Here is a 27159-nt window from a genome sequence, read left to right on the forward strand (position 1 = left end):
ATTAAATCTTGCAGTTGTGAACAGTCTTTCATGTGAGCCATTTATAAGAACAGATACTGTGGAGGAGACATTAGCTTTGTCATTTCAATACATTCATATCTTCATTAGAAAATCAGACAGACTATCCCTGCAGTACTATGTTGTTCAAGGGAGTAAAGATATTCCATTGTCCAAACAGGTTTTGTAAGAGCCGTTTTTAACTCAGGTCTGCTGGGGTGAAAGTCAGCATACACGTAACTCACTCCAAAAGTAATGCCTCCTATCTATTTTCACGGAAATTACAAGGGATAAAAAGATCACAAAAACATTGTTTGCCTGAGCAAATTACCAGCTACAAAACACTACTTTTTCACAGTCAGCTTGCTTTTTCACCAGTGATGAACAAGCGTTTGCATGCCACACTCATAAAATCTACACAAGTGAAGGTGACCCACTGCTGCTGTCACCACTGCTGAAATGCATCATCCACCACCTCACTGTGCTCACATACACAATTTGATCTCCATAAACACCACCAAGTGCCAATGAATGTCAGTGGGTACCATTCTTTCTGCATGGAGGAATTCAGCGACCCACCATTGCTTCATACACATTTCTATGCCATTTTGGCAGACTGCCCCTCTGCTGCCATCTGTCACACGACAACAACATGTAATGGGATACTGGTGGGAAAGTTTAACCTCTACTGCTGTATCAAGAACTGCCTCTGTCATGGTAAGCCAACATAATAAAAATAGGAGGCATTACTTTCAGAGCAGTCTTCATATAATTATTATAGTTATGTACAGAAATAATTATTGTGATTCTCCTTGTTTTCCTCATGTACTGCTTTTTATTCAATTTATGATTATTTAGGAATGTTCATCATTAATAAAATCCCAGCATATTACCTAATACAATTTCATCTGTTACCTGAAGTGCTCACCAGAATAATCAGTAACCGTACAACTTCACAATAGCAGTACTTAACTACTCCAATTCTGATACAGGATTACCCCTTAATATTAAGCCTTTCATAAGATAGAACTGTTGAATCACAGTGTACTCAAAAGTAGAAATGAGTTTACAAGCTGAATCTGGTAGTACTATTTAGGTTGTGGCCTTCATAAAGAGAAGATGCATTAAAAAATGGCTACTTGTAGCATTTTTTGTTTGTATCTTTTGCAAAGCATAAATCTGACTTGAGATGATTACAGGTTTAACTGTATTTCTCTTATTTTCTTTGATGTTTTTTAAAGAAATTTAGTTGGTCACATCTCATTTGGATGTGATCAGCATGGTTTCACCTTACCGAGTTTTCAATCTATTTGAAAAGTTATCGTAAATGAATACAAAAGAAGAACACATAATACTGACCAAAGGTAAAAATAAAATAAAAAATCAAATCATATGGCCAGGAATTTTGAAATTGGGTTTGTTTAAAATGAAGCAAACACTATCCTTTATTTTCAATTGTGGAAAAATATAAACAGAATGATTCAACTTCTTAATGAATTTGTCCAAACTGGTTTGAAGTAATTCCTATTAACTCCAAGAAGAGCAACTATTTCCATGATTCGAAATAAAGGTTGTGTTTAATGTATTATGAGTCTTCAGAAGGCAGGGGAAAAGGCTGACAATGAAAATGACATCTGTACCTTTCACACACAATTTTAATACCATACATAATTATGTCTAATCATGAAAATGTGATAAAACATCACTGCTTTATGGAAACTTTTAACCACATATGGTTTTATTGGTGAACAACAGGAGACATAATCACTCAGCAACAGCACTAATCAAACTCCTTTGCTTTGACTCATCTTGTTTTCACTTTCTCCTTTATACTCCTTCTTTCACATTTCCATAACTTACCTTAACAAGTCCACAATTCCCACTATTTCTAATGCCCTTCATATGAATGTATTTTCTTAATCTGTCAGAGCACACAGAACAATGTACATGCTCTTCCACACACATTCTTGCTCCTCTAAGTCTGCTCTTGACAGTATCTCCATTCTGATTGTACCAGCTGACAGCTACTCAAAGCCTCTATATATCTATTTTCTTTTTTCAGAATTCCTGCCCATTCCAGACACCTGGACCTTTCCCTTTGATGCAACCTCTTTACTCACTTTAGCTTATAGAGATCTCTTGGCTAAAAGGAGGATCTATTAAGCCATCAGCTCTTCCCTCCATTACCTCTTCCTTCAGGACTCACACAGCTTCTCTCTTTTTGTCCTCCATCTCTGTCATGTCCTTGTGTTCAGCTGTCAACTATCAGTTCTCTCTTGTTTTCAGAGATTATTATGCATATTTTCTTTGCATCTTTCCCATTCAATATTTCATTCCCTAATATTGCTATGTATTTGTCATTTCCTCTTCCTCAAATCCCTTACATCCCCCCAAGAAGTTTACACTTGATCTTATCAAAACATTGCTGCTTCTTGTTGCTCTGCCCTGTTTGCTTGCTTCAATACCTCCTTATTACCTCCTTCACCTCTGACCAGGATTACATTTGAGCTATTCCATCAAAAATCTTCTCATTTTAAAGAGATATTTTTTTTCTCCTCTTTATTTTTCTTATCTCTGGAAATCCACGCATTTAAAACTCCTGAATGCACAGTCAGCATCATAAGTCTCATTTGCTGCAACATCAGTTTCTCTGCTCTTAGCAAATGCAATCTTATTGCACTCAGAACCACTCAGAATGCTGCTAGGAAAATTATTCTTTTAATTCATCTCTTAGATGATGTCAGCACTGTCCCTGCTGTATCACATCAAGCAACTATTACTCTACATTTTATAGGTATATGATCACAGATGCAAGAATTATATGCTTTCGGTTCAGTATGTAGGTACCATTAAACGTTTACGAATGGACCACAGGCAAAAAAAAACAGCTGTTACTTAGGATTCTGGTCATCTCATAAGATCTTTCCTACCTAAAATTTACTGGGTATGCCAGGAGAGGGACAACTGTATGAGGCCCTTCCCGCAGCAGGTCCAGACATAGACCTCATATATGAAAAGCAACACAATCAACATGTTAAAGATATTGAAGGCATATTCATGTCATTTCTTAAACCCTAGGGCTTTACTAGGGCAGGAACTAAGCTAGGGGAATGGATGGGGAGAAGGACAGTCATACTGTAGATGATTTTAAGGAGTCTGTGTGAGGTGACAGTGAAATGCAGGCCTCTTCAGCAGACCTCAAGCACTATTTCAAGGTGTACACTCCCATTCAAATAAAACAACTACAATGTAAAAGGCTTTTCAACTTAGAAAAAGTTGAACCTTATAAAAAGCTGAAAACTCAGCAATTTCAAGATAAACATTTTGGGCTTTTGTATCTAGCAGCCCCAGTGTCCTGATTGCAGTTCCTTAAGAGTCTAATGGAGTCCCAGTGAACATTAAAATGTAAAAACAGCTGTCCAGTGGAAGTCAGGTAAGCAGTGTGAACAACAAACATAAACTTAAAGAAATCTATTCCACATTAATACAGGGGCTCTCAGTGCAAATTCAAAATGTTGTGGTTTGCCAGCAAGGAACACTGAAGAAAAATTAAAAATCAGTCCTGAAATTCATCTCTGCACTGTGTCACTGCTTTAAGACAATATTCCTATTTTTAAAATATATTATTTCACATGCATAAGGATTAAGAAATAAAATCTCTCTACCATTACATCCAGTATTAAAACAATCTCATCATGGGCTGTCTGGCAATTATGCCCCAATTGGTCAGCTAGTAGTTTTAATCATATTGTTGTGCATTTAGCTTCTATAGATACAAATGAAAAAAGAGAAGAACTACATTTTTTTTGATGAAGGCTAGATCCAGAACAGTAAAAAATATCAATTCAGATGAAAACAAAACCCTACAACAAAACAGACAATTTATGTTCTTTATTTTATTTTTAACAGACTCTTTCAACAACAAAAAAGTCTTACAGGTGTGCTGTTAAGTATATTATAGTAGAAAAAAATAATACTATTAAAAGCTTGTGCTGCAAAAAAAATACACTTAATGATATATATGGTATTAAAAGAGTTGTTTTTAAAAATTCATCAGTAACCACCAATTTGTTTGTATTTACATCTTTATGCACAGGTTTTTTTAATTAAAATTTATAAATTATACACGACCACTGTCTTATCTTACAGAACACAGCAGAGAACTGAAAATCTTCCTCTCATACCTAAGCAAAATAAACACACGCCCCAAACATACACAAGAGAAGAAGAAAACATTGCATAACTGTCAGTTAAGGTGACTACAAAGCATCACTGTGATGCTGTTGTGAAAGAGTTTCCTGTAGCCTTTTGCAATAAGGACTGGAAAGTATTCCTGCAGTATCATACACAGATCCATTTTGAAGCAATTCAGAACACACAACAAGAGGAGGTAATAGCAAGATCAAGAGTCACACGCTATATCACAAAAGCAACTAACAGCATTTGGTTTGCCTGACAAAGCAAAGACAGAAGACTACGTGGTTTTTCCCTCTACATAGTAGGAGTAGAGCACTGGAATAAAAGGTATAAAGAAGTTGTTTTCTTTAATTAATTGCTCTTTTTAAGAACTGTGAAGATAGATGTTGACGCAGAACTGGTAGCTATTAGGTTACTGTGAATAAACTCAATCTGTGATTAGACAAACACTACAAACCATCCCACAAGAGTCCCCAGATCTGAATAATAAACAGAAACAAACAAGACCCTAGCTAATTATAGGATAAAACTCGAGACTTTTTAGGTATATGACGTGGATGCAAGAGAAAGTGATTAATTAAAGAACATAGATTTTCATGAATACAACTTCGTACTATTGCCCTGGAAATGCCAGTACATTACTGATCAACCCACTTTGTGACAGTATTAAATTACATTCATTCCCATCATTTCCTAGGAAATGCAGATACCATGTTACTTGACGAGCACAATTTTAGCTTGCCTAAATGCTCTATTCAGACAGGAACTTAAAGAAGAATATCCAGTTATCTCATCAAATAGTAGTTCATCTGCTGGATTCTCAGATAAGTGAAAATCAGCTGAAATATTCTCCATTCTAAGGAGTGGAAGCAAGTTTTATGCAGCTGGTATCTCACGTAGCAAACAGACAAATAATGAAGTAGAACCAACTGTCACTCCTGAGTCACCACTGTACAGTTCCCTGATATTTTTAGGCACCAGTAATTTACGGTATGGTAGACGAACATACTGCAAGTCACAGATGTAGCTATGGTATCTTGCTGTAATCTAACCACATTGGCAAACTGGAAACCTTTCATCAACATTGATGAGCCATTATACTTGTGTACCCATTGAAATCAGTCTCCCCAGAGAATAAACACTCACCATATGTAGCATAAGTTACATATTTTTTTTTCCTCCTTTGTTCTTTCAATTAAGTAAAATGAAAAGTGTATGCTTAGTGATAACAGCAGTGCTCTTCTGATCCAGGCTTAGAACTAAAACAAAAAAAAATACCATGCAGTAATATACAGTGGGAAAACAAATTAACCCACTACTTCTACCATTGGATCATATCCAATGGTCATTTTTAGTCATTTTTAAATATGCAAGAGCATCTCTGGGAGTTTACCATGATTCCTGCATAAGAAATTATTCCTATTTGTTTTCATGCAAGTCAGCATTTATGGTTGGCATGGTTCTCGTTAAAGGAAACCAATAAAATAATTTAAAAAAAATGCTTTTTAAGAGTGTAACAGAGGAAAATTTTATACAAAAAAGACTTCGGTGGTAAAAGTTTGTTTTCTAGTGTTACTACCCACAGTGTAATTTGACTGGATATTGAAGTTGTTATTTTTCAATATTTATTCTGAAACTTCCATATTTCATCATCTGCCATTTCAGTTTTCAATCTGAATGAAAAGGGCATGAATTATACAAATGCAATATACGCAGACATCAATCTCACAACACAGACTGTATATTTTAATCAATGTCAACTAGCGATATACCCACACTTGTCAGTGTGCCTTTTTCAACTCTACTCCTGATTATATCCTCATTCTTTTCTAGTGGTATATGCTCTGATTAGCATCATTGTCTTTCCAGGATGAAGAAAATGTAGCATATGTTCTATGGGGACACATACAAAAAAGAAATGATGCTATAATGGATTGGCTATTTTAATTAAGACTGTGTGATATGTAAACTGACAGCAATTTTATTCCCTTGCTACAGTCACACAAGGATTACAAAAGCTTAAATCCCACAATGACAATGGGACAATGTGTTCATGCACCGTTGTGGTAGCTTTGGCAAGTAATTACTAGCTGGAAGTTGCCTATGGATAGCATAAGGGAACACATACAATTTCTCCAGAATAATTCCATATAATATAGAAATATTCAGTGCTTTTTGCTCTGTCATCAGAAAGCCTACTAATAAATTATTAGCAAAAACTAAATTGCCCTCAAGCAGGAACCTAACTGATCAAAGCCACCATGTACACAATCCAGCAATAGCAGTGCTGTGAATAGAGAAATATAGCCTACAGTGATTACAGTGTTCCAGTGATTACAACATTCTTTTACAAATGTTACACTCACATACATATAGAAATTATGAAAATATGCATGTATAGCTACTTAAAGTGCACAGCCTGAGTTGTCCCTTTTAACCAGACTAATGTAACAAATTCAAGGTGAATAGCCAACCTCAGCATATCAAGGTAACTGCAATTATATCACGACTGCTTTGCATCAGAATATAAAACAATAGACAGCCTTTTCAACTGTTTGATCAAAATTGTTGCAAACAAAAGACTAGTAAATCCATGGTCCACTGGACAGTTACCAAAATGACAATTTAACTTGTTTAGTTCTACAGATCATAGTCACAAAACTAACAAGGAACACTAAGTCTCTTCTTCATACAATTCTATGTATTTCTAAGAGAACACCTATGTGAAATTAAAATAAAATCATCCTATTTAAATTTCAGTAAGCGTGTCTTGGTTTTAAATAAAAGATGATATAAAAAATGATTCATCCACATACCAACTACTATTTCCAAAGCTTTAAGAAATATGGATAAAGCATGATATTACTCCACAGAATCATTATAGCAATGCAATAATTGTAGCAGCATGAAATATAAAGGTAAAAAAAAACTCCAGTGAAGACAGCATTTGAATTGTTTCCAGAATGATTCTTCTATTTATGAACACTTCTTGAAGAGGGCTTGCAGGACTTTTTCTTTGATATGGTAGACTCAACACTTAACCATGCTTAAATTATTATGTGTTCTTTATCACATACCTGCTTTCTCTAAATAATCACGGAGTCATAGAACCACCCCGAACCAACTAGCTCTCAAATGTAAGAAGTCAGCTTATCTGGCTTATCTGCTTTTATAACCTTCAGAGATTTCCAAATGGGCTTCTGAATTACAATTAGCAAAAAAAGCAAAAAGCAACAAACATTATCTTTGATCAGCTCTTAAAACAGTTCCTTTGCTAAGAGAGAAATTATACTGGTCTAACCTTGCTGGAAGACATCTCTAGCTTAGGTAAATACTCAGTTGCCCTCTTTTGGCAGATTTTCAGCTGCACTGAGCAAAAATACAGAGTGACTGAGAGATATACTCCACTATTAATGTTCAGCAAACTTGTGCATTCTGTATTAAGACATATGTAGACACACAGATAATGAATACTGCATTTCAGAGTTTCCCTGTGATTTTCTCAATGCCTCAATGCATCTCAATCATGAGATGGCAAACCATTATATGAAAGCATAAATTGCTCTGGATTATGTAAAACTTCCATTAAATCTCAAAGAAATATAAATCAAATAACCTGCATTTGAAATAAAATATATACTACTCCAAGCTTAAATTTACTTTTAGAGTCTCACATAAGAACTAAAAAGAAAAAGAAAAGGGAGAGGGAAAGAAAAAAAAGAGAGGGAAATGGAAATAAATGGAGATGGAAAGGGAAAAGTAGGAAGGGAAAAGGAAAAAAAGCAAAAGAAAATTAGAAATTTGCTGTAAGCATACAAAGAGATTACCAGCTGAAAAGCTGATGAATCATGAAAACCAGCTCATGCAAGTGTTAAGCCAAACAAGAGATGACAAATAATTTTAAATCTCACAAGGCCAAAATTGGTGGGCTTTTTCCTCTCATTTATCAATAAGTGTTGCTTTAAATTCTTAACAATAACTTACAATAAGAGCATCATAGTTGGTGATTGAATGCTTTGCTTGACTTTAATTGCAGAGTTCCCAAGACATATCAAACACTTCATAGGACTAAAATAGCAGAAATCTTATTCATGAGACACAACTTGAAAGTAAATTATTAAGGTTTGGTTTCTATCACGTCTGTGCTTTATCATTTTGGTATCTTTACAGTACTTACATATCTTGACTTCTTCAGTATTATTCTAAAGACAAAATCATTTTACTTTTTATAGTCTGACACACCCTTTCTAATTCTCAGTCTTCCCAGTCACCTAATTTTCTCTATTTAAATGACATACATCCAATTAATCACTCCTTTCTTGTCTTGATAGAACAACATAACCCCCACAATCCATTTGTTTTGTGTAACATGAAGTGAGTCGTTACTATAAATTTTATCAGCACTTAAGAAATCACTCAGCACAAAAAAACCAAAGATTTTTCCTTGCTCGAAGGGCTTGTAATCTCAGATAAAGCTAGGATTATTTGACTATGGCAGCTCTGAAAGGAAAACTGAACAGTGATTAATACCACTTCCACCGCAACACAAACACATAGGAAATGCACATACATTTTTTTTATGGACACTGCAAAAACAAATGTTTTAGTATGACTGAAGCAAGAAGAGGATACTCTACCTTTTATTTAAAGACACCATTGGGAAAATGCTTTCTGCCTCAGGCAAAGTAGCTAAGCCTTCTCCAATAAAGTACTACAAATACAGGAATTGAGGGTATCTTTGAGCATGTAAATCTGTTTTCTTCTTTCTAAAATCAGACAGGGAAACAATCTTTCTGGCCTACACAATATCTGTAAACATATGCGCGTATTTCCTCCTTCCGTATTTGATACCTGATAACAGACACAGAGATGGGTATATCTGGGATGCTTATTATGTCTTCTGATATTCTGACCACAACGTCTAATGTGAGAGATGTGCCCTCTGCAATGTTCTGGTCTCCTGATCATCTACACAGGTGACACACAGATGTCCTTTCTGGCACAGGCACCCAAGTCTCCTTTCCAATGAAATCAGGACACGATATCTCTACTAAAATAGAAGAGCGATGTGGCTGGGGTGCGCACCTGTGTTACACAGTTGGAGGCAGTCCCCATGACTCTGCTTTAAGAACATGATTGAACTAAGCAGTATACTGCACTGAGTAGAACAGATTGTAACTATGCAAACGGTAGGCTGCTGAGTCTTCAGCAAGAGATCAGTGCTGAAGGATGATTTTGGCCTTATGAAAAAATCATGATTGTTGGCGTCAAGACTGGCATAGGACACAAAGTGTGGCACACAAAAGGGTAACAATACTGAGCTGGGAAGAAGAAAATATTTCCATGCAGTGAGGGTTTGTAAAAATAGGGTTTGCTTACATTGTAACCTTCAACGCACCAAATGCTTTTATTTTAAAGCTGAAGTGAAAACATTTATTTCACCACACTGAAAGAGCAAGCTCATACTATTATAATACTGTGGTAAAGACAATCCATACCATCCTCAGCTGTGGCAGTTCTGATAAGAAACAGAAGTATGTTATCAATGCCTGGAAAACAGTGGGGAAACAGGTAGCCAAAATAAAGCTGGTTACTTCTGCAGTTTACATGCAAATATGTTTGCACTTCTTTTCCTGTGTTATTATAACTGCTCTGCTACAGCAATTGGTCAAGTCATACAGCAACAACATGAACAAGAAAAGTGAAAAGAAAATTAAATAAAAGCAGGATGACCTGGCAACAAGGAACATAAACCTTCTTTTCCCTGTGACTGAAAGATTATATTTAATCAACAGCTGTGTGCTTCGAATTTGAGTTGAACTATCTCAAAAGGCCCTTGACCAAAGACAATTACAGCCTATGAATGGCAGTTACTTTATGTAGTTTAGAATTTTCTATTTTGAACTTCTGTTTTCTATTCACCTAGAGTCCACTACTTCTGCATTAAAATAAAGTGCTGATCATGTTATGCTAAGTACACTGGATTAAGGCCAGGGAAGTTCAAGAATAATAATAAGAAATGTTCCTGCTTCCCATTTACCTGGCACTTAGGTTGAAAGCCTTGCATTGTGCATGCTGTTCACCTCAGAGAACATATTACAGCTGCACAGTAGCTAACAACTCTGTTCTGAGATTCAAATTAAAATTTTCCAATACCAAAATTCTCTGCTATGAAAGGGTTCAAAACTCACCCATAAAAACATACTCCTGAGAGACACTGGGTCTCAACCCAAGAATAGGCATTAAGGTTTTTTTCCAAATAGCGTCTGGGGACAAATTTCAAAAATCATATGTGGACACAGAGCATCATCATAAAGAAAGCTGGCTTCACAAAGGCACACTCAGTACAGTGGAGAACCCTGACTCACTCCAGGCTCTAGATGGGAGGTGGCTGGCAGCACTGACAGCAGCAGCAGCCTTGGCTCCTTCCCAGTGCAGTCGCAGAGCCCCAATAACACGCCTGCACAGCAGTGCAGATGGAACTCCTTCAAGCATATGTCCCTAATGCAAAAGGCCGCAGAGCTCTTACACTCTAACATAAGCTTTCCACATACAGTTCCGTTCTACAAAAAGGAACCAGATTTATTTGCTTCCTTCTGCCATATGTGCTTTTTTTTGGGGGTGGGGGGGAGGGAAGGAAAAAAAAAAAGCACTTGTCCCAGTAATGAGCACATCATTCAAAAGAAAAATATATTAGTCTTATTTCTCTCCCTCTCTCTCAATCTCAGACTTGACAGAAAAATAATGAAAAATACAGAATTAAATGTGGAACTCTACTTTTGATATTATGTCTTTCTAATACGCATTCATGATTAAGCTTCCCAAACATTTAATATGATCAACAGTAATGTTTTTAGTCCATTTCTTATCCATTTTGGACAGCAAATGGAAAGGAAAACAAAATATTTCTCATCCACATTTCAAAGCATGTTCTCCAAGGTACCATTTGAAGGCACACTGTCATTTTTCTTAAAGGTTTATCCAGCATTGCAAATCTCCCATTGGAGTCTAAATATTGTTGGATAAGTAATTACAGAAAATAGCCAATATTATAATGTTATAATGAACAAAATTTTCCTGGGTAGAATAATGTTTTCAAGTATGTACTGATAAAATGCTCTTATGTAATGCTCTGAAACATCTTGGAGACAAGTGATTCTGATGGATTATTATAATAAGCCCACCATAACAATCGGTAGGTATTTGCATACTTACTTATAGGAAGCTTATGCTAAAACATGAGAAAACTGAAACGTACATTACCTTGCATTCCCTTCATCTGCCTGTGCTTGGAAAGCATCTTTAATTTATCGTAAATTGCAAGGGTACCCGAACTCAAAATTGGTGCCAACGAGCATTTAAGATTACTTCCTAGTCTTCTCATTAAATCAAAAGCAGTGACAATATCAGGGCAACAGCTTGTCTTTATATCATGGAAAAATCACTTCTTGACCTGAAAGAAGCATGCTTGGACTGACTGAACTAGCATTTTGGTCAGATTACACAGGTATTTGGCACAAAACAGATACTCCATAGGATCTAGATAAAAAGGCTTCTGTGGGAGAAACAGTAGAAGGTAGTTACCAGGTTGATGACAGAATACAAAAATGTCTCCTGTAGAAAAAGTCTAATGAATTTCTGGCTACGTACTGTTCAGAGAGAAGCGTGCATGTTGCTGTGTTTGAAACACCAAGCAACCATCCAGCCTCCGGAATAATATTTTGTTCAGTCTCTCTGCCTGCCCAATCTGACACAATTTTTTCACAAGTACAAGAGGCGGAATGTGAAACACTAATTACCAGAACAGTAAGACTCCCTTGGGAATAGTTATTAAATATGCATGTATATTCATGAATACTTCACAATTCTTCACTGACCACACTACACGAATATTCACTAAAATATGTAAGAGTTCATGAAAACTGCATGAATGACAGTGAACACAAAATGAGACATTTTGTACCAATTTTTGATAAGTGACAACCAGACCTACAGGGATACTACCTCACTGTCAGATTCTTCAACACCTGGTAGGCACTCTGAATCGTCCTCTGCAGGAACCTGCACAGTGCCTTAACAGGCTATATAGAGAACACATAATACCTGAATTACGAGTCTGTAATCAGTTAACATAAACATGTGTGAGCATACATATAACAGTATTACACTCCTTCTATCCTCTCAGCATAATTTTCCAGGCCTTATACACAATGCCTTTCTTAGAGAAATACGACTTACTTGTTTGTAATTACCCAACTGTATATACACAATCATACTGAGTTTTCTACAGATAAAGAAACAGATACAGATACACTTAGGCAACTTGACATGTTGTTAAACCCCTTTGATATAGATCAATTGGATATAGATCAGATATAGATCAGTACAGATGGTGGCACTGCCTGTGGTGGGGGGGGTTGGAGATTCATGATCCCTGAGGACCCTTCCAACCCAGGCCATTCTGTGATACTGTGATTCTGTGATCAGTTGAAACACAGACAAATGAGTACACAGAGAAACTTGCACTGATATAACTAAACTGATTTCAATATTAGTGTCACTAAGATCAGTGTCAATTCTTTTTGAGGCATGGCCTTAAATAGCCATTTATTTCTATTCAACGTGGATGTTCCCTGGATATAACATATGACTTTCCTATTTGTAGCAGCATAGATATCTTTTACGTAGGTTTGGTTTAACTTCATCTACATGTGTGAAAGCTGTCCATTGATTCTAAATAGCTTTGAATTAGCTCTGTGATGGAGTATATAACTTCGTAAGCTCAGTACAAAAATGTTATATTCCAAACTCATTGACTTGATGTACAATATACTGTTCTTGGTCTTTCATATCATGTAAGCCCTTTTTATCTCTCCTTCCTCTTCCTATGCCTGCTTGGAGTAAACAATTTAAATTCTTTTTTTGTTTTCATTTAAGAGCTCCCAACTCTGTTGTGCTGCCATGTCTAACACTGCATATTATTTTAAAAAATCTGCATCTAATGCTGAAAACAGTTTGTTTTCTTCCCTGTTATCACACTGGGAATCAACCTGCTTGCCCTTAAATGCCAACGAGTAGATAAAGAAGGAAAAAACAACTTCGATTAAATTAATGGGCTGAAAGCAGTCCATTGTAGTAGCAATTACAGAAAAATCACTTATTTACATATTAATAACTAAGAAATTTCAATCAAGAGGTACCTTAAGACAGAGAAAGTCTTAAAAGTTTAGTAGATGTCAGGAAAGTTTAGTAAAACAAGGCTTAGGTGTACCTTCGTGCTTGATGAGGCAATTACAATCATGCACCCAACAAATAAAAGAAAGGAAGACATTATAATGTCTTTACTGGAAGAAAAAGAAACAGAGTACTGTTTAAAAATATTCTCACAACAATCAGAACTCTAATATCACAAGTTCCTATCTTCGGAATTTATCTTTGGAATCAAGTTGGTATCAGTTTAGTATCAGTTCTAGTCTCAGCCAATCATGCTTACAGAGAGTTCCACAGGGCAGAATGCAAGCAAAAAGCACAATACTGAGCATACAGTTAGAACGGAACAAATCTCTATTTCTGCCTTAATTACAGCCCAGGTTATTCAACTGAATATGTGTGAGTAAAATCAGTGGTCCCTTACTTTTTGTAGGCTTGATAGAGAAAAATAGCAATAATATGAAAGTGACTAAGCTCAGTTTCCTTTCCTCTTCCTTAAGACTGCTCCTGCTGTTGTCCACCCCACCCCGAAGAGCACAAGGTTGATCTGGCAGCATTTCTATAACTGGACTCTTCACTATTTTCTTTATTTATTCCATGTCACAGAATCACAGAATCATAGAATCACAGTACTCAAGGTGCGGCCTCACCAGAGCTGAGCACAAGGGGACAATCACTGCCCTGTTCCTGTTGGCAGCACTGTTTCTGATGCAAGCCAGGATGCCATTGGCATTCTTGGCCACCTGGGCACACTGCTGGCTCATGTTCAGCCAAGCATCAATCAATAACACCGGGTCCATTTCCTCTACGCAGTCTTCCAGCCACTCTGCCCCAAGCCTGTAGCATTGGCTGGTCATTGAGATGACCTCACCAACAATCAAAGACTGAGCTAAGGCGTAAGAGAACTGCATGTAAATACTAAGCATATTTTAAATTGTTATGTGAAGAAGGGCAAATAAACGTTAACTTGCTTTCCATACAACAGATGATTGAAACATATCTCAATCAGAGATATTTCTCCTTGCTTGTTTTCTTCCTGAATTCAAATTCAAAGAACTAGGAAATGAGAAGAAAATATTTAAAGGTTCTTTTAAAACCCACTGTACCTGGATATCTTTACCCAACTCATGGAATGCATAAAATAGTGACAACTCTTAAGGAAGTGCCATTTTCAGTGACATTTTGCTGGCACAGTCCTACTGGCAATAGTGATTAATACCATCAAACACACTATCATTTATCTGAAAGGGATTGATCAGCACTGTTATCTGTATTAAATCATTGCCTTGCTCACTGACCACTCAGTTGGCAGAAGCTATAAGTGGGGTTTGCATATTATCCAGACTGTGGACATGACCAGATGCCCACTCATAACTGCTGTTTAATTGCTTTGAACAAGAGTCCCTAAAGGGTGCTGAATTATGTCATTGGGAACAGAGTGACCTGGCTTTGCACGGTATAAATACTTGAACAGTAACTTGGTACAGTAATTTTAAGATGAATCTTTAATAACAGACGAGGGTCAAAAATGTGAAGGACTGAGGACGTATAAAGAAGAGAAAGCTTGAGTTCTCAGAAAGGAAAAAATTCTTCAAATAAGCAGCTAAAACAAAAGAGGAAAAAAATTCTGTAAATGTAACATATTTTTATTCACTGTAACTAAACCACAGGGAGATCTATCAACATGAGCTTTGCAGAATGTCAGGTAAGATATGCTATGCAAAACATTTCTTCTAATCTTGAGCTTGCTCCTGTGCTGTTCATAAATCCTATTTTTAATTAGATCACTTGAGTCTCAGACTTTTATAAGGAAATTTTCATACAGGTTGTCCCAGGGAGATGAAACTTGCAATCACTAAAAGATAGTAGAGAAAAGTGGCTGACATAATCTTTCTCCAGGGATCCCCAGTCAGAGAGGACAACTTTGCACTTATTTTAGCACTATATTACTCCTGCTGGCCTAAGGTCCTTGGCACTCTCCTTCCACTTACCATGATCAAGAAGTAAATTCAAAAGAAATAACAAAGAACAGAACGTTTATCTCCATTTATTTTTTCCCCTCATCAGGCTTATAAAATCTAGGCAAATAAAATGAATACTAAGTACTTTCAGTAACAAATGGCACAAATGGCAAAATCCTAAATAAGAGATTCAATTTCAGAGGCTAGAAATGTGAAGATTTTCAAACACTACTTGTGGTCTTACTAGTGTTTTTTGATATGCAGTCAAGAGAGTGGTTAAATGCACCTGCTTTAGTACCTAACAAAAGTTAAAGAAGAAAAATATTGAAAGGTGAGGAATTTTAAATGCTTTGACAAAATGTGTGACAATCAGAATTTTGATGAAAATATTCTGTACAACCACTGTCTAATTTCCTATAACATTACTTCCTGAACAATTGTACACACGCTCCCAAAAGAAGAAAACACGAATGCTTGACATTGTTTGATAACAGATTACTGAATATGACTCTTGAAGTACAGCTTGCAAACATGAAAATAAAAAAAAAAAGCATTTCCAACTGTAATCCAAGTGTATACTCCATTCTGCTATTCATAAAATCACAGAACCATAGAAAAGTTTGGGTTGGAAGGGACCTTTAAGCTCATCTAGTTCTAACCCCCCCTAATATAGGCAGGGACACCTCCCACTAGACCAGGTTGCTCACAGCTCCATCCAGCCTGGCCTTGAATGCTTCCAGGAGGGGGCACCCACAACATTGCTGGGCAACCTGTTCCAGTAAATAATAGTAAATAATAAATAGTAAATAGTAACCTGTTCCAGAAAATAATTTTTTCCTATTACCAACTCCAAATCTACCCTCTTCCAGTTTAAAGCTATTTCGACATACCCTGTTGCTATATGACCTTATAAAAAGTCCCTCCCCAGTTTTCCTTGTAGGCCCCATTCAGGTTCTGGAAAGCTGTTATAAGGTCCCTCCAGAGCTTCTCTTCTCCAGGTTGAAAAGTCCCAACTCTCTCAGCCTGTCCTGCTAGCAAAGGTGCTCCAGCCTTCTGACCATCTTTGTGGCCCTCCTCTGGACTCACTCCAACAGCGCAGTGTCCTTCCTTGTTGGTGCCCCAGAACTGGACTCAGTACTCCAGGTGGGATCTCATGAAAGCAGAGAGTAGAAGGGCAGAATCACTTTCCTTCGCCTGCTGGTCACGCTTCCCTTGATGCAGCCCAGGATACAGTTGGCCTTCTGGGCTGCAAGTGCATGCTGCCAGCTCAAACAGAGTCTTTCACCGACTGATACGCCCAAATCTTTCTCCTCATGGCTGCTCTCAAGCCATTCTCCAGAGATTGTGCTGACCCAGGTGCAGGACCTTGCACTTGGCTTTATTGAACTTCATGAGGTTGGCACAGGTCCACCTCAAAAGCCTGTCCTGGTCCCCTCTGGATGGCATGCCTTCCCCCTAGTGCATCAAGTTCACCACTCAGTTTTGGTGTCACCTGCAAACATGCTGAGGATGCACTTGATCCCACTGTCCACTTCACCTACAAAGATGTTAAAGACCACTGGTCCCAGAACCAATCCCTGAGGAACACCATTCATCATCATACTCCACTTGGACGTTGAGCCGCTGATCACAGCTCTCTGAGAGCAACCACCCAGCCCATTCTTTATCCAGTGACCAGTCTCTCCACCAAATTAATTTTTTCTCCAATTTGGTAACCAGTATGTCAAACAGGACAGTGTCAAATGCTTTGCACAAGTTCAGGTAGATGATGTCAGTTGCTCTTCCTTTATCCACTGATGCTGTAATTCTATCATAAAAGGCCACCAAGTTTGTCAGTCATGACTTGCCCTTGGTGAAGCCCTGCTGATTATCAATCACCTCATCTTTATTTTCCATGTGCCTTAGTAGGGCCTTCAGGAGTATCTCCTCCATAATCTTGCCACGCAAAGGTGATACTGACTGGCCTGTAGTTCCTGGGATCTTCTATCTTTCTCTTCTTGAGAATGGGGGTTATGTTTCCCCTTTCTAGTCAGTGGGAATATTATAATAGCTGCTTTCCACTTTCTTACTTTGCATACAGTTACGAAATGGCAAACACCAGCAGCAAGCAATATTATAGGAAGCAAAGTGTCAAGATATTTTAGGACATTTTTTCTGCAAAGTGTACCAACTAGGTACACTTTGCATAGAGGTATTGCAGATGCCATCACCTTTGAATCTGTTAAATCATTAGTCTCTAAAGAATTGTCAATGGTTTGACTCAGGAAAAAATAACTTAGATTTGAGGAGGGGAAGAATGGAGTAAAATCAAAGATTTGCATGTATTTTTGTCTTGCTCTGAGAAAGAACAGCTGGGACATTTATAGAATCAAATTGTAACTAACGAAGACCTTCATGAAGACTCTTGGATTCAAATGTAATCTGGTTGACAAAAGAAATATTTTGACCCTTTTTTTCTGTCAATTCATCTGTGGGTATGAAGACTTATTTTATACTTTTATCCAGGACAGAATTTATCTAAGATACAGTTATCAATTGATAATTCGGAAACTAAGAACAAAAAATAGGCTGTGATGCTACAGTTTTAGATCAGGAAATGACTGAGGATATGAACTGAAAATCATTGACAAACTTTAGATGTTTTGGCATATTTCAACATTTCAAAGAGAATTACATAGAAAATCTTAAATTATCTTACTGGAGAGGTTCAGGATCTGGCCCTTTTTTATAATTTTTTTAATTTATTTTTTAAATTCAGTATAGTATAGTCCATGTTCAGTGAACACATTGCTTGAAAAACCTCTGACTTCTTTTTATATATAGCTACACATAAATGTCAATATTATAATAATAATGCCTCCAGCTATTCAGGCAATTCACTTATAAAATAAAGTGTTAATCACACTGTGAAATAATTTGCACGTAAGACTTCTAGTTTGAAGTCATGATTTTGCACCCTGACAAAGATTACTTATCACAGAAATAAACCAGTAACTTTATTTTCATGTTTTGACAAGTAAAGTAGGTGTTTTTGGAATATGTGTATCATGTTTTTAACTTTTCTTTTTTAATAACATGGTTCTTAACACACAGTAGCACAGTGCGATCACACTAAAAATTTGCACTGTATTAAATCAGCTACTTCATTACTTTTAGAGACCAAAACCACTTTGCTTTCCTATTTGTACTGTAACATCAATCATTTAAAGTGTATTTTCAGTGGTTTTTATATTATGAGACACACAAAGCACATGAGGAAATACACTGTAAATAAATTATTATTCCATTTCTAGATACCAATAAAGGTTGAAGGCAAGGAAGAAAAAACAAAGTGCATTACTTTCTCATGGTGAGACTGAAGCGAACAGCAAACTGTTTAATCTATAGAGACAGGACAAATGTCAAAGTAAATTCTTCAGCAGGACTACATAGCTCCAGGGACAGATAATGGCATACTGTGCTCTTCAGCTTCTAGGTCACAGCATGGAACAAGGCTCAGATCATTCCTGCTTTATGCAATGATCCACTGCTTGTACATGCAGACATCAGAGCTGTTAGTTAAATGCACATGAAGAATGCTGGTAATAAATCTCACCCCTATCATTTCTTGTACAATTGTCCATAACTCACAGCACAAGCCAAACGGATTCTATCATGCTGGAAAACCAACCACCAGCTAATGGGACAGGGACAAACTATAAATGTTTCAGAACATATGAAATTGCTATCGAAAAGAGGAATGTAGATTCACCCAGGACATCTGATGGCTGCCTAGTGGCCCATGTGAAATCAGCACTTGACATACTTTTTCCCAGTTCCCAGTGGACAGATAAGGAGAAGTAATACCCATGAAAATACTAACCTTGGCAGCAAAGCCAGAAAGAATGAAGTATCCCATCATTCTCTTATGACCTAAGAATTTAAACACATTACTAGTATACAGAATAAAAAGATCACTAAATATGACATTATTGGGATACCCCAACTTCACTGTTAATCGATGGATGCAATTAGAGACACACTATTTTCCCATTCAAATTAGAGGGGTGAAGCAGATCATTCTCACTGCTGCTACAGCACAGCTCAGTACCAACAGTTTTCACAATAACTGCCTGCTGATTTCAACACTGAAGTATGCTCCTGAGAGGCATTAGAAACAAGTGCTTAGCTGCTATTGAGACTTCTATAAAATATGGTATATAGCCAAAGAAAATATTTTTTTGACAACTATCAGAATTTTTGAAAGTGCATTTCTGGCAGTTTCTATTCACTGGTCAGAGTTTCGAAAAATAGGATTCACTATCCAACACAAACCTGACAGCTGTTGTTAGCACCACTGCTGCTCAGGCTGTTAACTGCTGTCATTTTCAAAGGCGGTAAATCCCTAATTAGGATAACCCTCAGTAGGAAAATGTATGGGCCTGTTCTCAAGATATAGCAGTATACTTCAAAGAATTAATGATAAGAAAAAATAAAGAAAGAATAATAAAAAACGAAATGGACATAAGCACTATCATATTTATGCGGATGAAAATTTCTACCAACAGCTATCCAAATCACACAAAGCACAATTGTTCTGGAAAAGGGAAGATCTTGGGAATCCAGTACAAGAAAGAACATAATGATCAGCAAGTTCTGAAAATCACTAATGGCTTTTAAAGAAGATACTAAATTATCTTAATATTATACAAAATATCTGTAATGTAGCTATCATTAAAGAAGTTCTACAGAAAGAAACTAGAACTGGGCTCCTCCAGACTCGATATTAACTCCAGGGAAGAAAGCTGAAAATGTGGAGGTAGGCTAAAAACAATTTTGGTGAGACTGCTGATGAACTTAAAGAATTCACATTCCTTTGAAAGAGGGAAACAGCAAAATAAAACAGAAGAAGTAGTGTAAAGATGAGAAAAGAAAGTAAAGAGAATAGGGTCAAAGAGTAATGTTTTCTAATAGAATAAAAGGATGGAATTCCACTAAATTGGAACTTTCATTGATCTTAAGCAAGAATAAAGTAGGGCAACTACAAAACAACATACAGTGACAATAGAAAAGGCCAACACACATAATGGAATATAAATAAGACACATCAAGGCTACCATGAAAACAAACCTGTAAATACACTAGCAGGGAGGAAAGTCAAAGAAAATATTGACATACCATTCAAGGAGAGGAAAGGCTATTGACAGAGAAATTGTTGAGAAAGAACCAATGTATTTAATAATCTTTTCCTGCAGTTGCCACTAAAATAGTCAATTGTGAGTAAATAACTAACTCAGACTCTACAAATGAAAAGAGAGCTTAACTCCTACTATCAGTCAAGTTTGCCTTAAGGTGTGGGCTAGAATGACTGCCTTGCCACTCTTGTTCAACCTCCAAAGAAAGGAAGATAGGGAATATAGGCATTGGTAAATTTTCAAGTGATAATTGAGCGAGTGAGAATTGCAACTGAGAGTTGAGTATTTGGAAGAATTCATTTTTTGTTTCATGTAGTAGGTTACAAACAATCTTAATTACTAACTTAATTGGATCAGTGTCCAAGAATAATAAGAGCTGAGCCATTCTAAAACTTCAGTGAAGAAAATCTTTCACAAGAACTATCTCTGCTATCAAAAAGCTGTCAAATAAATCAAATGAGATGAATCAAACTTTTTAAAGAGATTTTTTAAAGACCGCTGACAATTTGTAATTATGTTTCTTCTCATCAGAATCCAGATGTCATAATGAAAAAAAAGAAAAATCCCCACAATCTCTCAAATGCATATTGTAAACACAAAATAATTCTTTATGAAAGAAATAATTAAGATTCACTATTCACTTTATACCACCATTTCTACTCCTTATTACTCACTGTTTTTTTTCTACACTTGCCCAAATTAATCATGATAGTGCCGCTAACAATCGAGACAAAATGAAATCAAGCTAACCCAGGATCACGGGATCCACTGAATATTCTCGATCATTCTAGACAGAAGTATAAATCTCCTCTTCTTTTTCCTCAGCAGGGTGCTTAGTGAAAGAAATATCACAAGCAGAAAACACAATAAGAAAATATTTTAGAAGTAAATACACACAACTAAACACAACCATTTAGACTTGATTCTGGAATCCGAAAGAACATTAAGGTCTGAGGACACTAACTCCAGGAAAACAAGAGGAAGCTCAGGAAGGACCTACAAACATGAACACTCTACACAAAAGAATTTCCCCAGTAATCTCAAAGTTAAATGGGAGATTGAGCATGCAGTAATATCACAATGATGCAGGGCATCCCTGTTAATTTATGTAGCTGTTAAAGCATTCCAGATTTCTTTTTTGCAAGAATTCAAAATGAAAGATTTGCAGGAAATTCTTAACATTTTTTTATGTGTTTTTATGTAACAGCAAATTACCTCATACTCAGACATCTACCATGTTGGGAGTTGTAAACTAGTGAATGAAATAGACTATAAACACTAATACATTTTTATTATTATTATTATGAGAAACAATATATTTTAAATCAGAAGAAACTGACTTTTTTCATATTTCCTTATCTTTAGAAAAAGAAAACTTATTTTCTATTGATATCAACAGTCTGCATTACTTATATATACACGGTATTTGTATTTTTTATTTGAGGATGGTACAAACTGTGAGTTTTGCAATTAGAAAGGAAAACAGACTTAAATTTTACTTTACTTTGCAGCAGAAAGGGTACTCATTTAGACTAAGCTTAAGGAACTTACAATTAATGAGTTACAGGTTCCTACCTACAGGTAGGAAGCAGATATTTAGCTTTCACTTAATAACACATTTGCCTAAGGTAAATCAGACCGAAAATATTTTTTTTTTATAAAATGGAAAAATTTAATTAACATTTTGCTGTCATTATGCTGTTCAGCTGCAAGTTGATTTCCTTGATCAAGCTGCTGGATGCTTTAAAAGAGTAAGATGTCCTTACCTTCTACACCCAGCATAGAATGTTAATCATATTAGCAATATTTTCAATTTTGGGTGGGTCTGTTTTGTTTTGTAAACATGTGCTGTATCAGATGCATGTGCTTCAGATTGATTTAGAATATCACCAGAAGGTTATTGAAAAAATCACAGAAGAAAGAACAAGAAAAGCACATGAAATTGGATAATCATAAAATGTAATTGAGGCCAAAAGCAGAAACCATTAATTTCACAAGAGAGCTTGGATAGTATAAAAAACCACTTCAGATACATTAGTTGGGTATCATTTTCTGTTTCAGTAGGAGTAAGATCAAATCAAGGCAGCCTCATAGTAAAAGAATCCTACAGTTACACTCGGCAAAGAGGGGTCATTTTAATTTCAGGGTCTTTTATTACACAGCAAGATAACTGATTGAACTGTGAAATAACATTTAGAGCATAAATAAATTCTGATGTCCTCTCTTTAAGGCATTTAGAAACTACAGAAGTATTTTTGTTTTTCTGTTTGCAGGAATTATGATTCTTCAAGCGCTTTTTCATAACTTCAAAATATTTATATGAAGACTTCACTATTGCTAAATCTTCAACCACCACTAAATTTTGCGCTAATTATCATATTAAATTTTTAAAAGGCTGTGATGTTTCAGGGGTTCAGAGCTCTCAACCAAAAAAGAGCTTGACTTCTATAAGCCTATTAGTTTTCCCTACCTCTGGAAGCCTCTTTCAGAATCAAATATTTTTTGCAATTAAAGGAAGAAAGTAAAAAATGATAAGCATTTTGTTACAGGAAAAATTCCTTATAATAGAAAACTATAAATCTTACAACACTTGACAGGATCAATTACCAATAAAATGACAGCTTGATACCTGTGGAGAAGTAGTGTTTCCAAAAAACAGGCAAGAAGCTTCAAATTAGCATGCAGCTTATCCTGACACATCTTCAAAGGTGGTTTCAGTAACCACAGCCATTTTAGTATTTATAAAATAAAAAGACTCTGAAAAAATGAGCTGAGCTGATCTGGTTTCTGAAAACATATTTCTTTAACAGAAGACATTATTGCTTTGGTATAATTTTCAGAGTTCCCTTTTTGCCAAGGAATTTCAGTTAAACTAAAAGATGGTAAAGTGTAAAGGTTTCAAGGGCAAAAGGTAATTTTTTTTACTCTACTACAAAACTTTAAAAAGCTTTCTTTAAAACACCAAATGCAAGAGCCTGCTTATACTAATGAAGGCCATATCACCAACTTCCAGAACTTAAATAACAAATAATCAGTAGTGTCTAGGTTTTCTCCCCCTTGCAGACTGATTGAAATCCTCTTCCCCTCAGTTACAGACCCATCAGTCCTAATGAAACAAGGTATATATATATATATTTTTTAGTGTTTTCTATAGATAGATATCCTTAAGAATACAAATCATCTAGTGTTATTCTGAGCAACACTGTGAAGTAACTGAACTGTCTTGATATGCATCAGTGGCGATCTAGCCTGAATGGTATAATTCTTCTAAAATACCTATATTTTATACAAATTTTACTTTACTTTTCTAAAATGCTATAATTTTGCAGTGCTAAACATGTTAAAGAGGTGGGGAAATCGTAGAATAAAATACAGCTTGTAAATTAAACTGTAAATTAACACACGCTTTCAGTTCAACTAAACATTCTTTCATTTGGAGAAAATCTGTACTGTGTATTGATGATAATCTCATTCTGCCTAATTTTTCTTTATTGCAACCAGGCCTTTTAATGATTTTTTTGGGAAGATAATTCTAAATATGCAGGTGGTATTTATTCATATTCAATGAAAACAATAGTTTTCAGATCACTGCTATCCCAGTAGTCCTTAGTTCCCACTATAAAACTATAGGTCACCCGGAGACCATACAAAGGGCTTTTTTGGAATAGAAAAACCTCTAGCTGGTTGATGATAACAACACAAATTGCTTACTGCAATGGCTTAGTATCTACCACTGAGCCTTCATTTCTCTACAGTTACACCCCTCCAGTCTATGTTAAAACAATCATCTGAGATATTCTGGAGGGTTATACACTTAGAAAATTTGCTAAAAACCTGAGAGCATGAAACATACTCTGTTCTTGTTTTGAGGTCTCAGCCAAGTATGTGGAACACCTCTCAAAAAAGATTATCTATTAATGCATGAATATGTGCTGAGACACTAAGCTATATGCCAGAAGCTTAACAACAGTTCTGAATTTACTTAGCAAGAAACATCTTGACACTTTTATTTACATGCTACCAAAAATACCTTCAGGAAAATACATAAACATTAAATGAAATGCAAATTTGGCATCTGTCAGTTCCAACTTGCCCACTGCAACTTCGAGTCATACAAGTTGGCTGAACTGACAATTCTGAATCCAAGTAACCTCATATTCAGTCACAGATTCATTCACACCTCACCCTCGATGCCAAACCACCACTGAATAAGGGACAGATTTGTCTACCAAAAGAATAGCAAGTTGTAGAAATGAGATATGTTTTGCTGTTGACGTTAATACTTATTACTAAAAATACAAGGCATACATTTTTTTGCAGTTGAGAAGGAACATCTTTGGACAACAGCATTCAGTTATCATCCAGGTGAAAGCAGTAAAGTAATGCAAACACAAGAATTAATATCATAGATTATATTACACTGAGTTTTGCAAAGAGGAGAGAAAAGGTATTCTAAAAATTTCAGTGAAGATGTAATGCTGCAGTGTGTAGACCAGTCACTGCATTTCAATCACAAGATTAGCAATAACAATAAGCATGTTTAGACAGTAATGAAACTTTCTAATTGACTTGAGCACATATTACTAATAGTATTTAAAGTCTCATGCATTTATACATCTTCTCCACTCTTTCTTTAAGCCATAAGGTACTCCATATAAGCAGCAGTCTTCCCCAAAGGAAATAACTATCTGTATTATAAACAACTCTAGTTGCATTCCATATTTGATTATTATTTACATTTCAAGATTATTCTGTTACTCTGGATCAAATTGTTAGCAGCCTGTTGATCTAGCGTGTTTATTATCTTCAAGTATTTTATAAACTTTGCAATAAGAATTCCTGTTTCCTGTTTTAACTTTCAGGCTTATTTACTTCACGTGTTTGTAATGATTATTACATGTCTTCACTTGAAAGAGCCCGATTATGTTTTAGTGCTACCCTAGAGCCTCTTCAATCTTTTTAACTCACTGCATGACAATTAACTATTTCACTGGGTTAGAATACTTTTCTAGTGTTTTGACTGTTCTGTCCTTATAAAACACTTATCAATATGCATCCAATTAGGCAGCATGTTTTCAAATATAATGACTTTCCAAATGGCAATCGTTGAAAACTGATACGATTCCCTTAAAATTAAGCATGATGCTGTATTATTTGTCTCAACAACAAAAAAGTACTCCTCTGTTCATTTATTGTTGAGCACTTTTTCTTCATCCTCCATTTTCCTTTTTTTTTTTTTTTTTTTTTTTTTTTTTCCATTCTATTTTTGTTAGAGATGACATTAGGCTGAAATACTATTATCACCAGTCACCACATTTTACTCACCAAGGAGCAGAAGTGCATATAATGTCTAATACATATGGGTATCTGAGAGTGTGTGGAGAGCACAAGAGGCAGTTAGCACTGTAGTACGCCCTCCCCATGCCCTGCCTTCATCCCAAAGAGGGTTAATAGCACACAGATATTTGATTTTTGCTGAGTGATGGGTGCATGCCTAGGTCAAGGCCACACTACCTGGAGGGGAAGAGCTGCCACCATGATAGCAAGGGGCAGGGGGTGGCTGCAGGGGAGGCAGGGGATGGCTGCAGCGTGGATGTGCCTGATCTATTATCTCATAAAATTGCCACTTATAAGCAATATGACATTCTTTTAGTTGTGATCTCAGGATCACCTAGATATGTATACGGATAAAAATTAATTTTAATGTGTTTCCCTCCAACTAATTTTACTTGGCAATAGAGAATTCAAAGTGAAGTTTTTCCTAATTCCTCTTAAAATCTGTGATGCAACCCCAAAGCAGCACTAGCACGAACAGCCACATATCTTAGTATCATATTACTACTACACAATTACATTTGGAATCTGCATCTAAAATACTTAACATTCAAGGAGTCAGATGTGTTTAACCACTTATGCTTAAGAGCAACATTATTAAGCTGAAAATTAAAAATATAAAATAAAATAGTCCTTGCTATTTTAGTTATACAAAAGAAGAAACTCAGTGGTGACTTTTTTATTTTTAGTTCCTCGTAAAAAATAATTCTGTTAAGCTGTAGCAACCAAGAAAAATAGAATATTAATAGTTTTTTCCTCTTTTTTTTTTTTTTTTTTTTTTTTTTTTTAACATATTCTTAAACTTAGTGATTCAGGTTTAACAGTCCCTTTGTGATTTCCGAAGGAAGATCCTAAATTCTAAGTGTTGGTTCTAGATGAAATTCTGCAGTAGATGCAGAATCATCACTGCTGACCAGCTTTCATCTGTCACGTTTCGAAGCTGAACATAGCTCAGATAGTCCTAGAATTCTATTAGGAATGAAAGACATCTAAAATTTCTAAATGTGATCTTTCTTCCATTTTCCAACGCAGTTATCCACTAATCAGCCATTCTAAAATACAACATGAAGACATTCACTATAGAGATAGAATTATGTGATCAAATCACAGAAGCAAATTATGTGGCAAATATAATTAGACTATACTTATGTTGAAATTCTGACTTAAGGCTTTATTTTCCCTTCTCACCTATAAATTACTCAGTAACACAGCTGGATACTTAAGATCTAAAAAGAAAAACAAAAGGCAAGGGTTGAACTGACTTGTGAGGGTAAAACAGAACAAAG

General features: G+C 35.9%; 1 protein-coding gene across 1 annotated transcript in view; it reads right to left on the reverse strand.

Moving 5' to 3' along the window:
* Nucleotides 1-27159, reverse strand: part of IMMP2L (inner mitochondrial membrane peptidase subunit 2) — a gene marked incomplete at both ends in the record, with an annotated part of 436352 nt that overhangs the window by 174167 nt on the left and 235026 nt on the right. The gene's annotated exons all lie outside the window — the stretch shown is intronic.

The sequence above is a fragment of the Tetrao urogallus genome (assembly GCF_951394365.1).
Source record: "Tetrao urogallus genome assembly, chromosome: 1".
NCBI lineage: Eukaryota > Metazoa > Chordata > Aves > Galliformes > Phasianidae > Tetrao > Tetrao urogallus.